This window comes from Saccopteryx bilineata, chromosome 7 (assembly GCF_036850765.1).
Source record: "Saccopteryx bilineata isolate mSacBil1 chromosome 7, mSacBil1_pri_phased_curated, whole genome shotgun sequence".
Taxonomy (NCBI): Eukaryota; Metazoa; Chordata; class Mammalia; order Chiroptera; family Emballonuridae; genus Saccopteryx; species Saccopteryx bilineata.
Window position 1 is genome coordinate 62324868 of NC_089496.1, and position 26334 is coordinate 62351201.

At 46.1% G+C, this 26334-nt stretch overlaps 1 protein-coding gene across 4 annotated transcripts in view; it reads right to left on the minus strand.

The window, feature by feature from the left end:
* The window catches only part of MEF2A (myocyte enhancer factor 2A), a 106648-nt gene extending 85904 nt beyond the window's left edge, over nucleotides 1-20744 (minus strand). For 3 of the 4 annotated variants that reach the window (XM_066240408.1, XM_066240409.1, XM_066240407.1), the window contains exon 1: nucleotides 20598-20743. The gene's annotated coding sequence lies outside the window, so the exon portion shown is untranslated. Of the gene's footprint in view, nucleotides 1-20597 lie in introns of all 4 variants that reach the window. The other variant, XM_066240403.1, reaches the window with a different exon arrangement.
* Between the last annotated feature and the right edge of the window lie 5590 nt (nucleotides 20745-26334).

Below are 26334 nucleotides of genomic sequence, written 5' to 3' on the forward strand. Positions count from 1 at the left end.
TGTGATTAACCAATAAGTAAATTAATTAAAAATGTTTAACATCAGCCTGACCAGGCTGTGGTACAGTGGATAGAGCGTTGAACTGGGACTCAGGGTTTGAAACCCCGAGGTTGCCAGGTTGAGCACGGGCTCATCTGGCTTGAGCACAGCTCACCAGCTTGGATCCAAGGTTGCTGGCTTGAGCAAGGGGTCACTCACTCTGCTGTAGTCCCCCCCCCCCGCCAAGGCACATATGAGAAAGCAATCAATGAACAACTAAGGTGCCGCAACAAAGAATTGACACTTCTCATCTCTCTCCTTCCTGACTGTCCCTATCCGTCCCTCTCTCTGTCTCTCTCTCCATCTCTCACACACACAAAAAAATGTTTAACATCATTACTCAGAGAAATGCCGACTAAAATTACAATGCCAGAATACAGCAGCCCCCTTTCCCCCTTATCTGCAGTTACACTTTCCACGGATTCAGTCAGGGTCTGAAAAATGGTAAGTAAAAAATTCCAAAAACAAACAATTCATAAATTTTCAGCAGCACACTATTCTGAGTAGCGTGATAAAATTTAATGCTGTCTAGCCCTGTCCCACACGGGACACGAGTCGTCCCTTCGTCCAAGCATCCACACTGTATATGCTGCCCGCCCACTGTCACTTAGTGGCTTCTAGGTTATCAGACAGCACCATCATGGTGTCACAGCACCTGTGCTCAAGGGACTCTTATTTTACTTAACAATGGCCCCAAAGCGCAAGAGTTAGACAAGATGGCTATTTGGATCTGCCAAAGAGAAGCCATAAAGGGCTTCCTTTAAGTAAAAGGGTGGGTAGAGTACAATAGGCTATCTGAGAGTTAGACCACATTACATAACTTTTATTAAAGCACACTGTTATAACTGTTCTACTTTATTACTGTTGTTAATCTCTTACTGTATCTATCATAGGTATGTATGTGCAGAAAAAACAGTCTATGTAGGGTTTGGTACTATCCATGGCTTCAGGCATCCAATGGGGGTCTCGGAATGTATCCCCCGTGGGTAAGGGGGGGATTGCTGTAAATTCCCCAAAATAGCTACATTTAACAAAGTGGACAACACAAAGTATTGATGAAGATATGGAGAAACTGCAACTCTTATTGCTGGTGGAACTGTAAAATGATACAACTACTTCCATAAACAATTTCACAGTTTCTCATAAGGTAAAACATACACTTAGCATGTAATCCAGAAATCCTACTCCTTGGTATTTTCCCAAATAATGAAAGTATATGTCTACATAAAGGCTTTTCTCAAATGTGCATAGGAGCTCCATTCATAATAGCTCCAAACTGGGAATACCAAAATGTCCATAAAAGGTGAATGCAGAAGTTGTGTAACATACAACGGAACACTAGGCAACAGGAGAATGAACACAGTACTGATGGACACAAACATCAATGAATCACAGAAACTTTCTGGTGAGAGAAAAAAGCCAAATACTACAGTCCATGTTGTATGATTCCACGTAGGAATAAACTTGCAAATTTTTTGAGCTACCACCAAAGAACGTACAAAGATCCACAATTCACACATAATGAAAGCCAGTCTTCAACACTGGAAAGCTATAGATACATAATTCTGACTTTACAAAGTGCAGACCAAAAACAACCAGCATTATCTTTTAAGTCTTGGTTTCTTCGTCTATAATAATACACTAATAGTTCATACACTTCACAAATGTAGTTGTGAGGATTAAATAAGCATCTAATGTACTTAGCAGAGTGCCCAGCATCCAGTCTGAACTTAATAGTACTACTGACTGGGGCTGGTTTTTTACTCGTCATCACAAAAGTTCTAATTACTTATGGGGGGAGGGACAATACATTTATAAAGGGATAACCCAGAAAGGGACAAATGGAACAGATGGATGTCACTGGAAATCATTTGACATCAAAGAGGCAAATACAACAGCAAAGGCCAAATTAGAAGTTTTGGAATACTTTTGGAATCATTTCATATCTGAGACTAAAATTGAGAACAAAAATACTGCTGAGGCCGTAAAGGATTTATAAGCCTACAAATACATAGTAAGTCACAAGAAACAGTATTTTCAAGTCAGTAAAATTTCACAGAAGCTAGCATTTGAGGAAGAGAGTGATTATAATCACCCAGGGACAGTTCCAATTACAGGATGTAAGGGAGATGACAGACTTGAGCAGGTGTGAACAAAAAGAGCAAAGCGGGGTGCGGGACAGATGGGCACAGCACAATCACGTACCACCTTGAAAACAGGAAAACACTGAATTTAACGTGACAAAAAAAAATGCAAAGATAAGAGAAAGGCCAGGCTAATCCTGCCAACTGGAATGATGCGCCGTTTCAGTCTGAGTAACATTTAAAGCCGGGCTCTCACACAGTCCCCACTGAAACACAACTGCTTACACTCTCTGCTAGCGGACAGAGGAAGCAGCATTTGTGCCGCATGTGACAGTATACTAACGTCAAGGAATGCCCATTGTCCCCCAAGCCCTTCCTCCTCCATCAATATCCCCCTAAATTACCCGTGAGGCCCAAAGCACAGCTTCTGCTTTTTTAAAGAAATACAAAACAGCTTTAATGGGATATAATTCACATACCACACAATTCACCCATTTAAAGTATACACCTGCATGTTTTTTATATTCACAGGAATGTGCAACCACTACCTAACTCCAGAACAGTGGCATCACCTTTAAAATAAACCTAGGACCCATTTGCAGTCACTCCCCATTCCCTGTCCCCATCCACTGTCACCAGTGCTCACTCACCCCAGCCCTAAGCAGTGGGCCATCTACTGTCTGTCTCTATAGTGTGCCTGCTCTGAACCACACAATGTACTGTATTTTGTGACTGGTTTATTTCGCTTAAAAATGCTTTCAAGATCCACCCATGTAGTAACATGTATCCATCCTTCATCCATTTTTTTCTGACAAACTGTATTCCATTGTACGGAAATACACTGCATTTATTCATTCATCAGTTGATGGACACTTTTCATCTGTTCTGAATGACGCTCCTATGAACACTGGCACACAAGCTCTGTGTGGAAATCTGTGTTCATTTCCAGCTCCCATTCTTAATAATAAATTTAAAGTGCTTCAGGCCTTCTTTTCTGTAATCTCACTTCATATGGTAGCAAGCACCTTCCCTGTCGTGATACACATATTTGTTGTTATCCACAGGTTAGGAGGCATTTTTAGGTAAATAACTAGTACGTAATAATTTATTCTCTTAAATTATTTATCATCCCTCCAATTCAGAATTAGCAACCATACTGACAGTTTTCACATTAATTGTTAATATTCATATTTACAAAACGTCTCAATCATGCTGTCAGTCTTTGTGTGGAGGATTTGGCTACTCAAATGCTGAAGTTCCATTTGTTCTGCCCGTCACCTGACCTTAAAGAGTTAACACAGCCAATATTATCTCTCAGGCATCTACGTACCAGACGCTATCATTTTTGCCGTCCTCAACCACCCAGACTCTAATAAAAAGGAGCCCATTTTGTACACACACACAAGTTTAAAAATGAGCACACTTTAAAATATGGCACTATGCATTTAACATAATGGCAAAATATATATCACTTTGATGAAACTCTGATCGGTCAATGGGCAAAGCCTGTCAACAGATGTCTATGTTAATAAGGATGTTGGCTGGAATCTAGAATGAGTTTGGACACTGTATTCATGATATGCTGCAATTTCCTAAAGAATGAAATGAAAGAGACCTCAGAGGTCTTTTTAGGGACACAAACTAGAGTTTGTAGAAACGAAATGGAAGCCAGGAGTAAACCTAGACTACCAGTCTCATGCAAACGGGGTTTAGGATCTATTTGAAACAAACAGAAAACAAGAACACCTGAACTAATGGAAAAGAAGAAGTCCGAAGGTTTCAAGTTATCTTGAAAGATAACTTGGGATTTCTCTTGAGAATAATTGAATGCTTCTAAAGTGCTGGTTTGAACCCTAAAATAAAATGAAGGGAGAGTCTTCAGATCACCTCACCTCACCTCAGCCTGCATTCTGACGCCTTCTGAAGCAGCGAGAACTGGGAAGAATGGTGACTGCAGCCCTGAGCACTGCAGGGACCCGCTGCCTGTCACAGCTCCACCGCACGCCGGGAGGGCTGTAGCAACGACAGATCCCGTGCTACTGAGCTTCTCGGCTAAGGAGCTCCGTGGGAGTGCGTGTGTCAGAATCTCACCTGTCCTATCTCACAGCAGAAAAGAGGTTGAGAAGCACTGATCTAGAAAAGCAGGGTAGAGATGGCTTCAAGTTATCTTTTCAAAACCTCAGCTCAGTCCAAATTTTGCAAAGTGCAAAACCGAGGGTCATTTGAAAGACAGCAATTTAAGAGATATATTTACTGAGAATGTACAGGAGAAAAATGCAGGAACTAAGTCACAGCACAAAAACCCTCAATGCAGTGTGTGTATAAGGTCACACATGATATGTATGGTAAGACAGATACAAAGAACTAGAGGTTTCTAAAGAAAACACCCATCTGAAGGAATCTGTTCTTTACAGAGAGCACACAGCATTGGTCTGGCAGGGGAAAGAAGATCAAGAAGTGGGATACAAAGGAGAATGAGAAAAGGATAACCTATCTTTATGTCTTCTACTTGAAAGCCAGGCATTCTCACCAATTCCCTTCAAACAAAGAACAAACCTGGCACCGTGCTTTCTGAAAAGTGATACTGCGTTGGCCTGGGACACTGAGATCCCAGGTTCAAAGCCCCGAGGTCGCTAGCTTGAGTGCAGGCTTGCCAAGTTGAGTGTGGGATCACTAACATGATCCCACGGTCACTGGCTTGAGCCCAAAGGTCGCTGGCTGGAAGCCAAAGGTCACTGGCTTGAGCAAGGGGTCACTGGCTCGGCTCGAGCCCCTGTTCAAGGCACATATGAGAAGCAATCAATGAACTAAGTAAAGTGCCACAAGAAAGAATTGATGCTTCTCATCTCTCTTCCTTCCTGCCTGTCTCCTCCCCCCTCTTTCTCTCTCTCTAACACACACACACACACACACACACACACACACACACACACAGTGATAGTAAGCCTTTTTCTCTAAGGAACCACGTTTTAGTAATAAAAGATTTACACATCATCTTCATTAGCCTGCATTGGCATAGTAAAGGAAGCCAACTTTACAAACTTTCAACAGCTCCTCCTTACCTAAAAAACCAAGCCCAACCTGCTCTGCAGTCGAGATGTTCTACAATCTGGCCGCGAGCTCGCATTCCCACCTTACCACCCTCTGAAAAGCCCACCTTTCCAGCCAGATGGTGTCCCATACCTACCTCTATCTTTCCCGCTTCACCTCTTTCACGCGAACCCTTTTCTCTGCCTAGAATCTTTTCCACGCCTGACAATAAAACCTGACATCCAGCTCCAATGCCAATCCTTCCGTGAAGTGGCCCCTGATCACTTCTGAACATCTTCCCCAAACTCCCTACTCCACTGTGTCTGAGATTTATTTACAAATCACTTGGTAATTAACCACAGTAATTAATGTGGTTCTAGCCTCCCTAAGCCATTACCTCCTAGAAGCAAAGAACTCGATCTTGTATGTGTTTATGTTTCAGAATCAAAAACATAGAAATAGTTACAGTGGTAAGATACATGGGGTTGAGCTCAGAAGAGGGGTACAGAAGCCATGCCATGGACTTTGCTTCGGGGTCACCATATTTAGCAGTTGAACATGAAAGGAGGGGGCAATAGAAAGAAAATGTGTAAAGAGCATGTCAAGGCCCTAGCCAGTTGGCTCAGCGGTAGAGTGTCGGTCTGGCGTGTGGAAGTCCGGGTTCAATTCTCGGCCAGGGCACACAAGAGAAGCACCCATCTGCTTCTCCACCCTTCCCCCTCCCCTTTCTTTCTCTTTCTCTCTTCCCCTCCTGCAGCCAAGGCTCCATTGGAGCAAGGTTGGCCCTGGCGCTGGGGATGGCTCTATGGCCTACACCTCAGGCGCTAGAATTGCTCTGGTTGCAACGGAGCAACGCCCCAGATGGGCAGAGCATTGCCCCCTGGTGGGCATGCCAGGTGAATCCCGGTTGGGCACATGCAGGAGTCTGTCTCTCTGCCTCCCCATTTCTAACTTTGGGGAAAATACAGGGGGAAAAAAAAAAAGAGCATGTCAAATCATTACTTAAGACTTAAAGAAAATTTGAAACAAGAAACAAAAGCTCATAAATGAGGTTCCAAAGACAGACAGCTGGGCACAGGTACTGACTTCCTTTAAACACCCTTAGAAAACCCCGAGGAGAATTCCAAAGACACATCATGAACAGCAAGAGGTTTTCATTAATATTATTAAAATTTTCTGATGTTTAAATTAAGGTCAATATGCCTTTTAGTTTTAATTGTTCTTTTAATGTAAAAGGACTAACGAAAAAAGTCCATGTCTACTCCAACAACATAAAACCTGATATAAAAAACTTTAATTCTAAGGAAAGAAATGCTTAACCATAACAAATATTTTAAACAACTCTGGAAAACAATCGTGAAGAAGGTTCATGCATAATTCCAACTTTCTCTTAAATTTTTCATGTTAAAGAGCATAGAAGACAGAAAACCAATTAACATTAACTACAATAAACAGATATAGTGCCACCTTATTAAACACAATAAGGAGTGGGATCAAGGAATAACACCACTCCTACCATTCATTATAATCAGAGAAGAGTCATCAAGATCATAAAATAAACCTGAGAAAACCAAAAGAGTAGAAAAATGGAAATAAGCATACGTGGTTTAGTTTACAAGGAAGTTAATATCTAACAGATCAATCATAAATTTACAAGTTGCCTTTTCAAAAAACTTTATATATTAAATTTCCATTAGCATAAGGAAGTATCAAAGACCACAGCTCAATACAGGCCTATCAGTCACTTACGTTATAATAAAGCCAAGGCATTCCCACTAGACACTGTAGAAACAAACCTTTGATTAATAACCATGCTGTACAGAAAACAGCACTTAGGGTGCTTGCAATCCCCCAGAACCCACATCTCCATGCTATCAGAACACAGTCAGAGTATTTATATTTAGTCAGTTTTTTTCTCATTCAAGGTACTTTCTGCAGTCTGCCTAGCTCAGCAGTGTTAAGCTGACTGCCCACGTCTTCTCTTAACTAAAAGCTCTGTAGCACTGACAGGATATATCAGTGGTTTTCAACCTTTTCCATCTCATGGCACACAAATGAATTACTAAAATTCTGCGACACACCAAAAAATACATATTTAGACAATCTGACAAAAAAGAAAAAAAAAGAAATAGGTATAATTTGGATTTATTCACTCCTGACGGCTATTGTTATGTGGGCTGTTGTCATTTATTTATTTGGCAATCTAAGGGAAAAGAGGTCATGCCCCTGACTAAATAGTCAGGTACTGCATGTTTTAGAAGCTCTTGCAGTGCACGAGGTGAAAATTGCTGGCATAAATCAATAGATTCCCTCTCCCTCAGAAGTAGAGACTTTATTGAGAACAATGGTGCTGGAGTATCTAAGTATTCTAAAAATATTTCCCTAAACCATATGGAAAAACAAAGGAAAAGGAAACTCGACACAAAACCACGCTTGCAGCATGGGCTCCAGACAAAGAATGCTGATCCCACACAAACACTGAATGGAAACCGAAAACCCACCAAACCCAGCACCTGCGTCTCAGGATGTCCTTCCACGATGGCAAGGGGGCTCAGACAGGGCCTCGGTCCTGCACAAGGACCACCTAGGATATTCCACCCGCCCTGAATCTGGAAATACTGGGAACGTATCGGGTGGATCAGAATGGGGAAGGAAGTTCAAAATTCTGGTGATCTAAAGGGACAGGCCCCAGCGAAGACGCCACCGGCACAGAAAGGGATGTGACTTCGCAACCCCAGTTCCTGGTGGAGGAAACAGGCAAAAGAAAGGACCTGTCCATCGGCAACTGGACAGTAAAGGAAAAGGGAAAGGGGAAAAATTTAAGGTCTTTAAGGCCAAAGAGAATCCTAACACTGGAAGTCTTATAAGCCTTCTCCAACCAAAGACCGTGCAGACAGCAGGACAGTTCTATACGGAAAGAAGAGGGCACCATTAAACTGGGAATACTATTAAACACCCCGATTCCATAAAATGAACAACGGAAATGTGAAATCCAGAAAGAGAACAGAATTTGACATATGTCACTTGAGGAAAACTCCCTACAACTATAACCCCAAAGCAGAAAAAATAGAAAAAGGTAACTCAATATCCCAAGTAGGATTAAATATGTTCATACAAGCATTTGAAGACATGAAAAGTACTCTGAGTTGGAAATGTCAACATTAAAAACAAAAATGGACCAACTACAAAAAAGCTGGCTGAATTCAGAAAAGAAATGGAAAAAATTAAAAATTATTAGGGAAGTGAGGAATAAATTGCACAGCACCCCAGGGAGAACTGACTCCAATAAAAACAGGCTATGGCAGTACCGCAGGTCTATAAGCCACCCCACCACGTTGGGTCACGCTTCATCTGATTTCAGCTAACTCCCCATCCACCACGTCATATCTTACAAGCAACACCCTTTCTACAAACATGCAAGTGTTTTTCATAGTGAAGTACTGTATTCACTATGTATTTATGTATTTCTTAACCATAATGTCCAAGCCGTACTGCTATTTAAATAGGTTTATCAGGCTCCTAGTCTTTATTTTTAATGTGTCACTGGGAGTTTTTGAGTTTGTCCCCCTAACTCCATTGATCCCACTAACCCTGTCATATTGACTGCACAACTCCGCATCGCTCTCAGTGAATGCAGGAACACACAGGCCATGTTACAGAACTGACTGCAGAAGTGGATGTGTGGTTCAGTGCGCACACATGCACTCCGTAGCTCTACTGAGAAGGCCTAGAAACGAGGGCAGCCTGGGAGCAATGAGCACACCCAGCATCCAGATCTTGGTTTCTAATTGCCACCCTCCAATAAGAGGAGTTACTATGTAGACTTTCTTAGGTTTTCTGTAGATAAATCCTGTCAGTTCCCTGCCCGTTTCCCATCTGTATATCCATTCCTCTTCAACCACCCATTTCACGGCCACCTCCTCAGGCCTTGCCATGCCCGGGTGCTGCTCCACATCGTACAGGGAATCAAACACCGCGCGAACATAGATTCTGACCCAACCAGGCGCACGCCCACAGGCAAGCGCAGTGTCTTCTCAAGCCTGCTGCTCTTCCCGTTCCTCCTGTCTCAGAAACGGCCCACTCGCTCCCTCCCTCGGCTGCCTAGACACCTAACCCTCACCTGTCACTCTGTCTCCGCCCACCTGCCTGCCATCACTGAGTCCTCTCATTACACCTCCTCTGTCTGTCTGTCTCTCTCTCTCTTTCACCCACCAATTTCTTCAATCCTTATCCCACCACACCAGCCCAGGCACCTTACCCCTTTTAACCCATTTGTTGTAATGCCCTCTAATCATTCTCCCTGCCTACCAGTTTTAACTCTCCCCAGAGAATTCTCCACAGTGCAATCAGTTATCTTTTTAATTAATCTCCTGCCAGAGTTAAGATGCTTCCATTTCACCTGGGACAAAGTACAAAGTCCTTAGCATAGCTTAGGGGCTCCTCACAGCCTGGCCCATCTCCCCCTTCAGTCCCATGCTTCCTACTCCCACATGCCCACCCGCCCTCCCCCACATGCCCGTCTGTCCACACTCTGCTCCCGAGGCTCAGCAAGTAATTCACACTCTTTTAAGTGCATCCCTGTCCTAACCAACACAGGCCTGGTTCCACCCACCTCCCTCTTCACACAGCTGTCCTATTCACACTGCAGGTGCCAACCTATATTGAAGGCGTCACTTCCTCTGGAACAAATTTTTCCGCCTCCGTGAAACCGGGTGAACTGCCCCTTCTTTGCGTTCCTAGAGAACTCTGCACTGTCCACATACAGCAGATCCCAAAGTGGATTCTAAACACGTGTCCACACTCCCATCCACCCAATGGAACACAGAGCCCATTCACTGGTGCGTCATCGCCTGGCCCAGCAGAATGAATGAATAAGGTAACAACAACGACAGGGACGCAAACTGCCAATGTAACACAATGCTCACAGAGAATTTGGACCCACTGCCTCCTGGCCCAGGGGTGCGATCTTCTTTGCACTAGAGTTTGTGGGACTTCATTTTACTTTCATAAACAATTCAATGTTAATTAGGTATAAAGCATGTAAAGTTAAAAAGGCTCCAGACAGTATCTCGTTTTATTATGAAAATGATGCCCAGAAGGGTTGCGACTTGCAGAAGAACAAGACCCTATAAAACAGCAATGCCAAAGTCAGTTCCACTGATGCTCTTTAATTATAGACTTTCATCTCAGGAATGAGGGCTTTAAATTTTGAAGGTGAAAAACTTTTGAAGTTTCTGATTTCTTCAGGGTAACAGTTACTAAAAGCAGAACAGATTAATCACCGATTTATTTGAAAGAATCCACAAAATCACCAAAATGTTATAACAAACAGAAGAATATTTAATTATGGTATAAGAGTAATAAAGATAATGAGTCATTATTATAATTACATGTTGTAAACAACATATGGGTATCAAACTACATTCAAGGCCCTGTGGGACATATTCACTGAATATACAGAGATACAGAACAGGATTTTTACTTCCAAGAACCCTAAAATGTCTTAGAAAACAACACCCAACTATTACAAAATTAAATAGAAAAATGAGGTGAAAGCAGTCACTTATATCGTTCACACTTTCAAAGGGAAGGACTATCTTCTAAGAAGTTTCGGGACCACAAAGAGCAATGCCATCCCCTGCCTGAGGAGTCAGCATAAAGTCATGTTTCCTTAACCTGCACAGCTGAACGGGCTCTACAGCACCACAATCTCAGTCTCAGCAAGCGCGTCAACTGCCCAGTCCAATCTCTGAATACTCTGACCCAATAAAAGAAACCAGGACTCCTGGAAGAAATGGCTGATTCTAAGACAGCAGCAGGAAAAGCAGATAAATCTGGAATAACTTACTGTCCCAAAAGACGGAAGAGCTCCAACAGTGACAGGAACGTGTCAGAACAATCAATGCATTAAGCTGAGGGAGCACCCACTGACCACATGGGAGTTCATGTGCAGCAGCAACATGAATACTATACTAATAGGTAATTGACTATAACCTACTTAATAAAAAGAGCTATGACTTTATACTGATGTTACATAAGCAACATGTTATTTACAATGGAATAAAATGCCAACTAATACACGTGGAAAGAATAATAGAAAGACACCATTTTGGAACCATTGTGTAGTAACTGATTCAGGCAAGAATCATCAATGAGTGCTGAAACTAGAATGTGAACACTTTAGGGAGGACAGAATATTTACAACTTCAAAGTGTCTCCCCACAAATTATTCCGTAATAACAAAGATGACAATGGTAACTTTATACAGAGACGACCAGCAGGCAAATCTTCACAAAGTGATCCATGCAAACAACATGAAGAATGGATCAAACTGACATCACACTGCCCCCAAATGTAGCACCCTGCGGACAGAGCATCACTAATGTGGTATTCCTGCCAAAAATACATAGCTGGAATCTAACCACAAAGAAGCAGTCTGACAAACCCAAACTGCCAGACAGCCGAAAAGACAAAGGGCCTGCACTCTTCAAGACGTCTAATGTCAGGAAAAAGGAAAAAAGGGGGAAGGAATGTTTCAGATTAAAAGAGACGAGATATGACAACTACAGTACAATCCCAATTATGATGTAATAGATAATCCTGAGTTAGAAAAATGCTGTTAAAGGACATAATGGGCACAATTGAGATGTCACCAGGAACTGTATTATAGGATCAATATTAAATTTATCGAACTCATCATATTATGGTATGTAAGAATATATCCTTGTTCTTTGAAGATATCCGTTAAAGCAATTAGAAATAAAGGATCACGAAGTAGGTCAACCCACTCTCAAATAGTTCCATAATAAAAATATTTATAAGAGGAAGAGGGAGAAAAGGAAGGAGAGGAAGCAAAAGGAGTCTATGGAGTGGATTCCTGCTATCTTCACAAGACATAGTATGCTCAGTGAGCTTACCCGTCTAACATGGGGCTTCCCTGTCACCAGAGCACACAGTGCGTGAATGCAGAACCCTATCATCCCTTGCACGCACCTGTGATGTTCTGTCTCAGACAAGCTCTTGACTTTAACTGAGCAAACCTCCACCTTGGGCAGACTCCCAAAGGTGGAATCAAGGAGCCCCAAACTGTAAATATAGTCAACGCTAATGATATCTGTTTCCAGACTTCGGGGTTGCTCTGTAAATACAAAGAATAATAAAGCAAACATGCCAAATGTTAACAACTGGTGACTCTACGTGACAGGTAGATGGAAGTTCATTGTACTATTCTTGTAACTTTTCTCTAAGTTTTGGCTAGAACTAAAAGTTTAAACAAACAAACCTTCTTTGCCAACACTAAAATTTCACTTTCGGGAACCGAGCCATTTCTGAACAACCAAGTCTTAACTTCCAGAGTCTTCTCTCCCTCTTTCCATCATCCACACCATTAAGAAAAAGGTCTTCAGCATTAAAAACATTTTGCTAAAGAAGTCCCCAACTTGCAAACAGGATCTAATCCAAAAGCCCATTTGTAAGCCAGCTGTTTAAAATATGGAATGATTTTCACTGCTACAAATAGAGCTTCGGTTCTAACGCTGGCCACAAAAGCTCTTGGTAAATCTTTGTTAGCAACACAGTTCACAGTATTGTATTTCATGTATACTGTGTTAAACTGCAGAGTCCCCTCCCCCTAGACTTTCTGAAATAACGTGAAATTAGGTGGATATGCTGAAGGAGGAAATGGAAGGGATATTGGTCAATAAGGAGCAACTAATAACATTACACTTTCTAACACTGTTTTTACAGAGAGAGGCATTTCAAAGTGGAAATACAGACCTCGGCAAGATGGCAGCTTGGACGATCAGGAAATGCCACTTGAGCTCAACAGCTCTGGGATTACTGCCTTGACCCAGAATGCTGATGACAGTAAATTAACATGTATATTCATAAGGCAGTGTTTTAGTCTGGAAAGTAGGTTTATCATTTTCAGAGGTGGACTGGGAAACAAGTTTGTGGTGGTTCCTTGTCGCTGATTAGGAAAAAACGTCAGCACTCACTGAGCGTCCACCAGGCCCACAATCGATTGCGTGCACAAATGGAGCAAGATGGTCTGTGATGTAGGAATGCAGCCTAGCAGAAGGGAACGACGTCAACACTCCAAATATTCTAAAATGGTGTTTAGTCCACAAGTCTTGTATCAACAGCAAGGAAGGAAAACTCTGTCTAGAGAGATTAACCTTGGAATCTCACATGACATTAGCACTACAACGTAAAGGACATTGAGTAGAACAGGGACAGCAGCAAAGGAGCAGGCCAATTCCTGGCAAACACGTGAACAGACACAGAAGCACTCGTTCACATAGTTACTGTCTTCCAAGTGCCAGGCAGTGTGCTACGTCCTGGAGAGCTGGCCACCAGCAAGACAGACCTGGCCTGTGCCTCCACAGCGCCTCCATTCAGATAACAGAGAAAGACCGTAAGTAAGCAGTAACTAACCAAACAGGACACATATAAATTACAGGTAAGTATCCCAAAGGAACTAAATGTGTGAGATTAACTAATGAAGTCTAACATTCAACAGGATGGCCTGAGGGAGGAAGTGAGATGCTGGCCAAGTTCCGAAGGGTGTAGCCACACCGGTCCTATGAAGAGCATCCCAAGCAGGTGTTTTAAGAAGTTCAAGAGACCCTAAAATAAGGTCGTAGTGAGTTTAAAGAGCACTGAGGGGTCCGCGTGGCTGGCGGCCAATGAATGAGGAGAAGAACAGTAAGAAGAACAGTGCGAGGAAGAAGGAGGCAGGAAGAACACTCCTTTGGAGCCATTCGGGTCATGGGAAGGAGTACAGCCTTTAATTCCAGAGAAATGAGAAGAGTCCAAGCAGAGAAATGACATGATTTAGCTTTTAAAATAATCCCTGGCACTGGTGTGCGATAAAAACACTTGTGGGGAGCAAGAAGAGAAACAAGAAGCCCCAGGAGGAGGCTATGTGGTAATTCACGAGAAATAATGGTGCTTTGAGACAGAGAGGTGGTAGGCCAGCTCCAGGTAACTTCTGAAGGTGCGACAGACTGCATGCATGAATCGGCTCGGAGAGAAAAATGAACCCACATAGGTGTTGCCATTTACTGAGACAAAGGAAGCCAGCAAGGACACCCAGGTTTGGGGGTAGAAGGGAGGAAGGTTGCGGGACAGGAATAAACAGCTGTATTTTAGTCATATGGCTAATATTATGTTTGAAATTCCAACTAGATTTCCAAGTGGGTATCAAACTCAGGGAAATTTCTGGGCTAGGAAAATAAAGGTGGCAACCTTCAGCATTTATGGCCTTTTCAGGGAAGAGCAAATAGTGGCGTTATCTGAGTCAGAGGCAATGAGGGTGGTGGCTGACAATGAACCTGGAAAGATAGGGTGGAATCCTATTATGAAGTGAATCACGACTAACACAACAGCAACAGCAGTAGCAGTAACAACCGTAGTGTGAGGGAACAAAAATGACCGCATTCTAGGTACCAAGGACTGTGCCAAAACTTCACAATACATATCTCATTTAACCTTCTCAACAGCTGTATGAAGCAGATAATATGATATTTGCTATTTTACACAATGAGCTGCAGAGGAGTGAGAATTTGTCAAAGAACACAAAGTACTAGCGCAGGTGTCCTGACGGGCGGCATGATTTTAAAGGCCAATCTCTCATCCCTTACATGACTGCCTCTCTGATTTTCTGTGCCTTCAAAGTTTTTCTTAAAAAATATTTTGAGCCTGACCAGGCAGTGGTGAAGTAGATAGAGCGTCGGACTGGGATGCCGAGGAACCAGGTTTAAGACCTCGTGGTCGCCAGCTTGAGCGCGGGCTCATCTGGTTTGAGCAAAGCTCACCAGCTTGGACCCAAGATCGTTGGCTCGAGCAAAGGGTCACTCGGTCTGCTGTAGCCCGGTCAAGGCACATATGAGAAAGCAATCAATTAACAACTAAGGTGTCACAACGAAAAACTAATGATTGATGCATCTCATCTCTCCGTTCCTGTCTGTCTGTCCCTGTCTATCCCTCTCTCTGACTCTCTCTCTCTGTCTCTGTAAAAAAACAACATTTTGAACTTCAGAAATTTCATTTCCGTCTCCATGTAAAAGACCAGTAACTGTTAGTGATGGGAATAAGAGGTGAGACAGACATCCAGTGCTCGTCAGCACAAAAGCACCTGGGTTTTTTTTTGTTTTTTGTTTTTTTATTTCTGAAGCTGGAAACGGGGAGAGACAGTCAGACAGACTCCTGCATGCGCCCGACCGGGATCCACCCGGCACACCCACCAGGGGCCACGCTCTGCCCACCAGGGGGCGATGCTCTGCCCCTCCGGGGCGCGTCGCTCTGCCGTGACCAAAGCCACTGTAGCGCCTGAGGCAGAGGCCAAGGAGCCATCCCCAGCGCCCGGGTCATCTTTGCTCCAATGGAGCCTCGGCTGCGGGAGGGGAAGAGAGAGACAGAGAGGAAGGGGGGGTGGAGAAGCAAATGGGCACTTCTCCTGTGTGCCCTGGCCGGAAATCGAACCCGGGTCCCACGCACGCCAGGCCGACGCTCTACCACTGAGCCAACCGGCCAGGGACAGCACCTGGTTTTAATGAGCCAACAGTACCGTCCCAGGTTCACTGAGGAGGACCTTGTTGTTCCAAGGGTCACAAATCACACACTTCACACTAATCCAAGTCAACCTGCATAGGCATGCTGCTGGTCCACAGATATAACCCGGTAAATGGATCCAGCTCATGCACTATATATGTACTATCCACTACCAAATATTTCTCACAGTATAACTTTATTGATGGTTGAATTTCAGTTCACAGATTATTTCGTATGAGGAAGAAAATAAAATGAGTCATGACTCAGGACAACCATAAAAAGATGTGCCCTGTTTGCTGTTTATCGGAAGTCTAAGCGACTCGTGCTTATTCTTCAGCCACGTTCACCACTCCCCTGGCTTTCTGCGCCATCAGTTATTCAACTAAAGGAGTAAGTTACCCACTCTCACGTGCCAATGTTCAGGTATCAGCATTTTACCTCAGACACCAGCTAACTTTAACTTACATGCTTATGATTTCCTCTCAAGGGATTACGAAGACAATTTGATATTAAATACAATATTCAGTTCAATCAATATCAACTAAATTCAATAAATAATTATTAAAATAAGTAAATAAACACATTAAAATATAGTAGTTATTAACTCTATGTCAACACACATCTGTGCTATGCATGATATTAACAAGCCAATTTACACTCAATTATAATAAACTGGACACAGCCTATACAGTGTAGAGTAAACAAGTAAAATCATTTAGTTCCACAGCGCAGGTAGAATGAAGTATGTATAAAAACTTAGGGTAGAGCAAAAGAGATTTACAGTTGTTTGTATGGAAAATATAATTAATAGTAGAAGAATAAACTATTTCACATACTCACAACCATAAACCTACTTTCACCTCACCTTGTAGACTACTTACTACAGAAAAGCTATACTTAAAATATACCCATTCCAGGTATGTTATAAAAATTCTTTACTAATTTTAATTACTGTACCTTGAAGACACAGTATGTCCTAAAGGACATATTTCATTGAAAAGTAGGAAAAATACTTACATTTAACTAACCTTTTTTTTTTTTTTTTTTTTTTTACTCTTTGGGAAGACTATAGAGTTTAGAATCAAACAATACTTACCGATAGAAACCTGGTGTAGAACAGCCAACTAAACATATTACGTATAATCTGACAATAAATTTACAAGACTGGGATATTGTGTCCCACACAAATATATGTGTGTTCTCCTGTGTGTACACACTATGTGGAGTCCTCGGTCACAGATACGACACATACAGGTGCTGGGCCAAGTGCCCACATACTCTTTATAGGAAGGAGGGCTCAGGCAATGTGCGTTAGTGTACATGAAGCCTCAGGCAGTGTGTCGGAACCCTTCATACCGAGTATTCCATGCAATTCCAACCACTCCAAGGGCCAGGTAGAGCAATGCCTTCAGATTCTTCAGAGGCCTCACAACTTTGTCAGTGGCAGGGCAAGACCTGAGCCACAGTCCCATGACACGACAATCTGAAAGTCTTCCTTTCAAAAGACCTGCACACCAGCACATGTTCAAGTGTCCTTTTGAAGGGGGTTATCTAACCGGAAGATTGATTTGAGCTTCTACGTTTATATATACTTCTCTAATTATTTAAACACTGAGAGGACTCTCCATTCTTCATTTACTAAGAACGTTCACAGATTTTCTCTCTAGTCTAGAAAAAAGCAATACTGATCATTTTCAGTCTATAAAGTTGTTTTTTATTGCCCTGTCACTGATCAAAGAAAACGTCAGTGAAACTTTGTAATAGTCACAGGTACTATGAGTATTTGCATCTTCAAAAAAAAAAACAAGGCCCTGGCTGGTTGGCTCAGTGGTGGAGTGTCGGCCTGGCATGCAGAAGTCCCGGGTTCGATTCCCGGCCAGGGCACACAGGAGAGGCGCCCATCTGCTTCTCCACCCCTCCCCCTCTCTTTCCTCTCTGTCACTCTCTTCCCTTCCCGCAGCGAGGCTCTATTGGAGCAAAGATGGCCCGGGCGCTGGGGATGGCTCCTTGGCCTCTGCCCCGGGCGCTGGAGTGGCTCTGGTGGCAACAGAGCGACGCCCCGGAGGGGCAGAGCATCGCCCCCTGGTGGGCAGAGCGTCGCCCCCTGGTGGGCACGCCGGGTGGATCCGGATCGGGCGCATGTGGGAGTCTGACTGTCTCTCCCCGTTTCCAGCTTCAGAAAAATACCAAAAAACAAAAAACAAACAAAAAAAAAAACTGGCAGTCTGGTCTAATTACCAGACAGAACAAATGCCCATAGACAATCCAGAACCACCAGCATTGCTATGTCCTCTAGCCAGATTAAAAGCAGCAAGTGGAGAAAAAAAAGGAGGCTCTCAAAAACCTGGCTGACAGCGTGCTACTTCCCAACAACTAATTTGTTTACAGCTTCCTTCTCCTAAATCAGAACACAAGTCTCCTAAAGACTGCATCGAAATAGTTCAAACTTTAAAATCACGTTTTACTAAACATTCCATAATGACGTAACCACGCTTAGAACATACTTCACTATTTCTCTCTTGGTGACCAAATTGAATGACGTTGCTATAGCTTGAATATTAATAAAATTAATATTAATGCTCATGGCATTCTACTTGGGAAATGCAAAGCTGTAACACAATTGTTTTGAAAAGTAAAGCACCAATCCAACAACTCAACATCTTTAAAAGATTATTTCCAGTTGCATTTACAAAAAACAATCTTTGTCACACATGCCTAATTAAGGAAACATAACAAGGTTATTCTCCAACCACAATTCAAAATGGTGACATTACACTTATTTCTGAGCCCCAATGACCTCTTACTTCCATTGAACAACCACCATTAGCACATCCCTTACCACTTTAATTTAAAAAAAAATACATTTGCTTGAAATTAATTTGAGTTAAATATAATTTTATCACCTTTGTTCCACTGTAGGGGAAAAAGAAACCATACTTTATATACACATGTAACAATAATGTGAATTAAATGAAACAGATAAGCAAATTTGCTTTGGCAGGTCACTATTACTTCAAGATACTGACTGCTTTAGTAATTAAGTTTCTATTGGAAACAGTCTTGCAAACCAATTGTTAATCTACAGACTGAGTCTACAAAGTATTTAAATGCCAGTTTTAGCTCTTCAGAATACTTTCATTATCTTAACACCATTATGGCAACATTTTACAATAATTCTCACTGAAAACTGAAAGCAATTCCAGAATCAATTAGGACAGCATCATATACATAGAACCAACTAATCTTCATATTTTATGACACATACCATGTGTCCATTACATTTGCTAGACAGTCTAAAACTGCCATCCACATCAGTGAAAATATCATTTTTCACTAAAACAAAAGTTACCATACAGTTAAAGAAACAAGTAGACTAAGGCCTCCAATAATATACCTCCCCCCAAAAAACTCAAAAAGTGGACATACAGAAGAAGCCTTAACAGCACAATAGTTATTTTATCCTCACTTCCTTAATTCATGTTTTTAAAATAAATGCCGTATTATGCTTTCAAAAAATTTTATTTTGTAAAAGCTATGTTGTTTATCTTTTCCACAGGCTGACTGTTCAAGCATTGCCAAGGTAACAGATTTTAAAACTGACAACTGGAGTACTCGGCAGTTGCCAAAACAACGCACCTGGATTCTTAAAGGGAAAGCACTCTTGTGCAACGTCCACCTAATTACCTTCTCTTCGTACACTCACACGGTACAAGACACACGGAGACATGCTGCGCTTCAAGAGGAAAGGGGAAAGGGGAAAGAAACTTGGAAGCATTTGAAACAGTGTTTATTTTAAATGGTTATATGCATCACAGCAGGTCTCTCCGATAGCACAAGCCTGGGTCCCAATCCCACTGAAAACTAAACTGCAGGTTGACGCCGCGGTTTAACCCAAGCTGCACGCGGGTCCCTCCCGGACCGTTTCCAGAGGCTCGCATCTCCGGAACGACACACTTCCACGGGTGGCGACAAAAAGGTGCTTCTAGCTCCGACACGCTCACCTTTCCCCAAGTTGTCTGCACTGTCACCTACTCCCTGAACGCTCACCGTTCCCAGAGAGAGGAGACCGAACGGAAAGGCAAAGTTTCTATCCCGCAGACCCTCCCTGCGAGCCGGACTGGACTCGGGGGCAGCCCGCGGGTCCCTCCCTGAGCCCTCCTGACCCAAGACGTTTGCACGCAGGGTCCCCGTGTGCGCACCCGCAGGTGCCCGCGGCCGCGCCACCTCCCCGACCCCGCCACTGACAGACACCTCCACACGCCGCCGAGTTCGGACCGAAACGTTCCGGCCCGTTAGACCCAGCTTCTCCCGCAGCAAAAGTAGGGGAACTTCCAGTCCAACGACAGCGCATAAGACCCTCCACACAGCGGGGGGTCCGCCCTCTGGGGAGACCCCGGCCCCCGAGCTCAGGAGAAGGGATGGCCCCTGGGAGAGGCTCCGGGCCCCCGGGGGACTCCCCCAACTTTCAAAGAGGCGACGTACCCCGCCGTCCCCCAGCCCCGAACGCCCTGCGCGCCGGGGGACGGTCCAGCCGCCCCGGCCGCGCTGCCCGCGCCCTCCCCAGCCCGCGACACCCTCGGCCCCCGGGACCCGCCCTCGGGGCCCCCCGCCCCCACCCCGCAGGGCGCCTCGCCCCTCGGTGCCGACCCGACCACCCCGGGCTGCCGACCTGCACCCCGCCCGCCGCAGCGCCGCGAGCCGGCCGCCCGGCCTCCCGCCAGCCGGGCGCCGCCCCGTCCTGCTGTCCCCGGGGCCGGCGGGCTCCCCGCCTCGGGCGCCCTGCGTCCCGCCCCGGCGCCCCGCGGCCCCCACCCGGCCCCCTCGTCGAAAGGCGGCCCTCTCGGACACCTCCGGCCCCGGGGACCGAGCCCGAGCGCCCGCGGCCCTTACCGTGTCCCCGGAGCGGCCGGCGGGCGCGCACACGCTGCAGCCGGGACCCGCCACCAGCACCCGCGTCTCCCGGAGACGCCTCCCTCAGCCCCGGACTCGCTGGGACATCCGCGCACGGATCCCCACACCGGGGCTATTTTTAGGAGACAGGCCCGGGCCAGACCGGAACTCGTTCCGTCCGCGCGCATGCGCACTGAGCGGGAGGCCGCGGTGTCCCTCCGCCAGCCTCGCCTTCCCGTCCGTCTCCCCGGCTCTCTCGCTCTCCCTCTCGCTCGTTGGACCCCTAAGATTTCTCCCGCGGAGCTCCTTTAACTGCTTGGTGGGCGCTAGAGGACTTGAAAGTGAGAAACAGCCAGGGTGCGGATGAAGAGAGTCGCCCGGCTGGGCAGCGCGCGCTCCCCTACAAGGACAGGCGGGGGGACTATGTTTTTCCGGGTGGGTGAGGAGTCAGATCACCCGGCACAGGAAGGGAGATGACGACGGCTTGGCGCCGGCCTGCGGGACGCAGCGCGCTCCCCTCCGAAGCAGCGTTCTCCAGGGAGGGAGACTGGTCACTTGATGAGGGCCAGGGCGGCTCCCAGGGCGGGGCGGCCAGGCGGCAGCGAACACCACCGCCGCCGCCGCCGCCGCCGCCTCCCGGGCCAGCCCGCGGGGGTCGGGCCCGGAGCGGCGCTGGTGACGCGATGCCTGGCAAATAGCAGCGCGGGCTGGCGGGCGGCAGCCAGCCACTCCGGGGCTCCGGTGCGAGAGTCCCGCGGCACCCCGGGCCCCGAGCCGGGCGGCGGGCGTCCTTCAGGACGGCCCGAACGGCCCCGGCCGGGCTCGCGGGGCACGTGGCCTCCCCGGCCCTCGGCTCGCCGCGCCCGAGCCCACGCCCACCTTGGGGCCAGGGCTGTCCCTGGAATCGCGCCTCGGAGGCGGCCGGGTCGGCCTCACTGAGCGGTCCCCGTGGTGCCCGGGCCCCTGCTAGACGACTCGGACCCGGGCCGGGACAGAACAGGGCTCGAAGAACCCCGCAAGGCCCGCGACGCCTTTCGGACTGGCCGGCCGAGCTCACCGAGTCCCGGGCGAGCGCAGCCTCCTCATCTTTCTCTGTTACTAACAGCCAGTCCCTCGTGGACAGAGCTGGGGCGCCCGGAGCGCTCCGCCGGGCCCCGCACGGAGCTCGTGTACTTAAGACAGCGCCCAGCGCCCTGAGCCGGACTCGGCTTCTATTCCCATTTCACAGAAGAGGAAAGGGAAGCCGGGCGCTCAGGTGACCTTCTGAGGTCGCAGAGCTGACGAGGAGGGCACCGGGTGTCTGACCTTGTGCTCGGGGCAGCTGTTCTGTTTGGCAGGGTTATTGGTTGGGTCGAGGAGCGAGGTCGCTGGGTGGGGAGCCATCGTGGGCCCCCGCGTCTGCGGACGTTCCCAAGGCCGCCCTGCCTACATCTATCTGCACCTCTTAGGCACGGGCCCCGGAGCCACACGCCTGTTTTCCTATGAGGATGAGAAGTGCAGTCCCAGAGCACACTGGAAAGCGAAGTGGCTGCGGTGGGCGCGCGGACTCCTAGCGGCTGTGGGCAGAGGAACCGGGAAGTCACAAAGGAAGCCGGAGGCTCGCGGGCTTCCTCCCCCGAGGAGGAGGCAGCGTCCTGAGGAAAACCCAACTCCAAAGTGGCGCGTCCACACCAGACACTGGCAAATAAACCCGGGGGGCTGCTCAGAGCCCCCACCAGGGCAGGGTTCGCAGGGACGGCGCGGAGGTTTTTTAAAAACGCGTTAAAATGTGGTGTAACTCAGCAAGTCATGTGGAAAATGCAATGGTTTATTGACTAGCCTGCCAAGCGCGTGCAGACCCAGCTGGATCTGGCTTCTCTGCTCCGGGAAAAAGAAAGGAGCTTTGATGCTTTTCCTTCGAAGCCCAAGGTCTGAGGTCCGGGGACAGTGAGCAATGGCTCTTTCCTTCCCACCTGTCCTTCACCCTGGAGGGTGAAAAACAGATTGTTCCGAAAGATGTATAAGGTTCCCCGCCATCTCCCACCCTTACAAAGGTGACTCTGGGCTCATACTGACCACCTCCTGCCCACTCAAATGTGGTCATTCCACAAAGCCAGGCAGAGAACTTGGCTGTGAGTCCAGCAAAGCAGACATGAGGAGCTGCTTGCATCACCTAAGAAAGCACTTCTCTCTCCACCCCCACCCCCTCACCCCCGGACATCAAAGCAGTTTTCCGAAGAATTGCAGGGAGGGGCACAAAGGAAGGAGGGAAGGTAGAGTAAATTTTAAGAATCCTAGAGCACAGCCAAATCCATTAGGCAAAAATAATAATAATAATAAATTTTTAAAAATCACCAATAATCACTCTTATTTGTAATTAAAGTAGCCAATTTTAGGAAATCAGCACAGCCTCTATTCAGGTCCCAAAAAAGGACCCGAATGCCAGCCTCCTCGGCAACTGCTGGCGCACAACGAGCTACAGGACATGTGTGGGCACTGAGATTTGCATGGTTTCGGAGGTTAACTTCTGAGGAGCGGCACCTGTCAGCCCTCCCACTCTTTCCGGCCTCTTCAAAGCACTCAGGTGTGTCTGGGCTGCAGGGACTCACATTGGACCAGGCTCTGCAATACTGGGGTGAGGAAGAGCAGCTATTCCTTCCAAGGGGCTGGCAGGCCATGCATGGGGAGGTGGGGGGGGGGGGGCTATACACCTTAAAACACAGCCACTCTAATGACTTCCAGGAGAGGGGGTTCTCAGTAGTAGAGCACAGATAAAGGAAGAGAATTCAGAAGGGCTCCTTAGAGGAGGCAATCCACAGTGAATCTGGAAAACCTAAGAAGGATGAAAGGGGCCCTCGTATTATATCTTGATCTGCAGAATAAAGCCCAGGCTCCTTGGAAGGCGGGGATCCCCTGACCACCTGGCCAGCCCCACCTTCCACCTCTTCCCGCCAGACACCTCCCCGTCCCCATTCAGAAACTGCAGAAGTTTCTGTGCACGCAAGTTTCTTCCTCCAGTCTGCAGGGCAAACCCCTTTATAGCCACCAAGTCTCCACTTAGGCATCATTTTCTCTGAGAGCCCTTCTGTAATACAGGGCCAGGCATGTCGTAGATAATCAAATGTTTGTGAAACATTTATGAGCCACTGGTATGTGCAAGGACCCCTGAAGTGTGGCACAAAGAAGACCCCACATCCCATGTAATGTGCCTGGAGCCTGGAGGTCGGGTCAAGGGCTGGGAAGGGCTGGGGGTTAAGGCTGGAAGGGTGATGGAAAGTGAGAGTGTGCAGAGCCCTGAGCACATCCAACCAGGACATTGGGGGTTTTCTGAAAGCCATGGGAAGACACTGGCAACTTTAAGCAGGTGAACAGCTTGATTTGTCAGGCATTTTAGAAGGATGGTTTAGGTCGGAAGTTGGGTGGGTGTGCATGGGTACAAGACAAACTGAGGTATCCAGGCTGGAGAGAAAGGGGAATGGCTTATGGAACAGAATAATGATGATGAGAGATATGAACAGGTAAAGAATAAAAGCATCATAGAAAAAAAATAGTAAGTTCACCTAAACCTGGGAAAACAAGAACAAAAAGTGATTGAGGTAAAAAAAAACCCAACAACAACAGCAAAGCAGTCGCAAGCCCTAGCAGGGTAGTTCAGTTGGTTAGAGCGTCATCCGAATATGCCAAGGTTGTGGGTTCAATCCCCGGTCAGGGCACATAACAAGAGCCAACCAATGAATGCATAAATGAGTGGAGCAGCAAATCAGTGTTTCTCTCTCAAATTAATAAATAAAAAAATTTTTAAGACCAAGCCTCAGAAGTGTTTTCATTTGTGCTTTGCTCGAACATAGGACTCATATCATGTCCTGTTCAATCTGTGTCCGTAATACTTATGCAAAGTTGATATTTATTAAGTATGGTGTGAACGTCTCAATAAATATTTTTCATGATGTTTCAGCCTTGTATGAGTACAAACAATAAAAAATCGGCCTGACCTGTGGTGGCGCAGTGGATAAAGCATTGACCTGGAAATGCTGAGATCGCCGGTTCAAAACCCTGGGCTTGCCTGGTCAAGGCACATATGGGAGTTGATGCTTCCAGCTCCTCCCCCCTTCTCTCTCTCTGTCTCTCTCTCCTCTCTCTCTTTCTCCGTCTCTCTCTCTCCCTCTCTCTCTCCTCTCTAAAAATGAATAAATAAAAAAAATTGAAGGTTGGGTTACCCCAAATTAGCTCATTTAAGTAATTCTTTAAACTCAACTCTGTATAAGGGCTTGTGTCTTGTTAAGCAATATTCGATCTAAGAGAAACTACATGCATGTGTAAGGTTACTTACTCACAAATTTTACTTTTAAGTCTGACATAGGACCTAATGACTTGTAAATATTTTTTTAAAAAACATCAAAATTCCACATTTTTAATCTAAAGATAAAGCCTGACCAGGTGGTAGTGCAGTTAATAGAGTGTCAGACTGGGACACAGAGGAACCAGGTTCAAAACCCCAAGGTCACTGGCTTGATCACAGGCTCATCCAACTTGAGCTCCAGGTCGTTGGCTTGAGCGTGGGATCACTATGGTCACTAGCTTGAGCCCAGGGTCACTGGCTTAAGCCCAAGATTGCTGACTTGAGCAAGGAGTCACTTGCTCTGCTGGAGCCCCCGGTCAAGGCACACATGAGAAAGCAATCACTGAACAACAAAGGTGCTGCAACAAAGAATTGATGCTTCTCATCTCTCTCCCTTCCTGTCCCTATCTATCTCTCTCTCTCTCTCTCTCATAAAAATAAAATAAAGTAAAAACATAACCACTTTGTACTGTACACTGCAAGTTCTTTAAAGTTAAATGTACTAATGTGCATGTGCAAGAGGGTCCTGTGATATATTTCTTTTCCTTTGCAAGTTCCATGATAGACACCTCAACATAAAAGTGCCATTTTCAATAAAAGGAATCGGGCTCCTTGGAAAAATGATTGATTCCAGGATGAGAGAAGGGGGAAAAAAAAATAAAACTAGATAAATCTATGTGCCAGAAAGCAAGGAAGTAAAGTGCTCAGGAACTGATGAGGCCGTGTCAAAGGACACAGGAGTCAACTCCACACAGTTGCCAGTAGCCAAAGCAGAAACAATTTGAGCAACAGAGCAAACCATGCTAGTATCAGGTTATAACCCACAGAATAAAATGAATATGCATGAGTCCATACTGATAATAAATAATTGAATGAATAAATACATGGGAGAGAAAGGACAAGCCTTGCTTGCAGGAGAATTCCAATTAAGAAATGAGGGCAGTCCCTGGCCGGTTGGCTCAGCGGTAGAGCGTCGGCCTGGCGTGCAGAGGACCCGGGTTCGATTCCCGGCCGGGGCACACGGGAGAGGCGCCCATTTGCTTCTCCACCCCTCCGCCGCGCTTTCCTCTCTGTCTCTCTCTTCCCCTCCCGCAGCCGGGGCTCCATTGGAGCAAGGATGGCCCGGGCGCTGGGGATGGCTCTGTGGCCTCTGCCTCAGGCGCTGGAGTGGCTCTGGTCGTGACATGGCGATGCCCAGGATGGGCAGAGCATCGCCCCCTGGTGGCAGAGCGTCGCCCCTGGTGGGCGTGCCGGGTGGATCCCGGTCGGGCGCATGCGGGAGTCTGTCTGACTGTCTCTCCCTGTTTACAGCTTCAAAAAAAAAAAAAAAAAAAGAAAAAAAGAAATGAGGGCAACACAAAATGCAGATGCTTAAAAAAAAAAAAATTAGGAAAACACCCCCCAGTTACTAACTGTGGC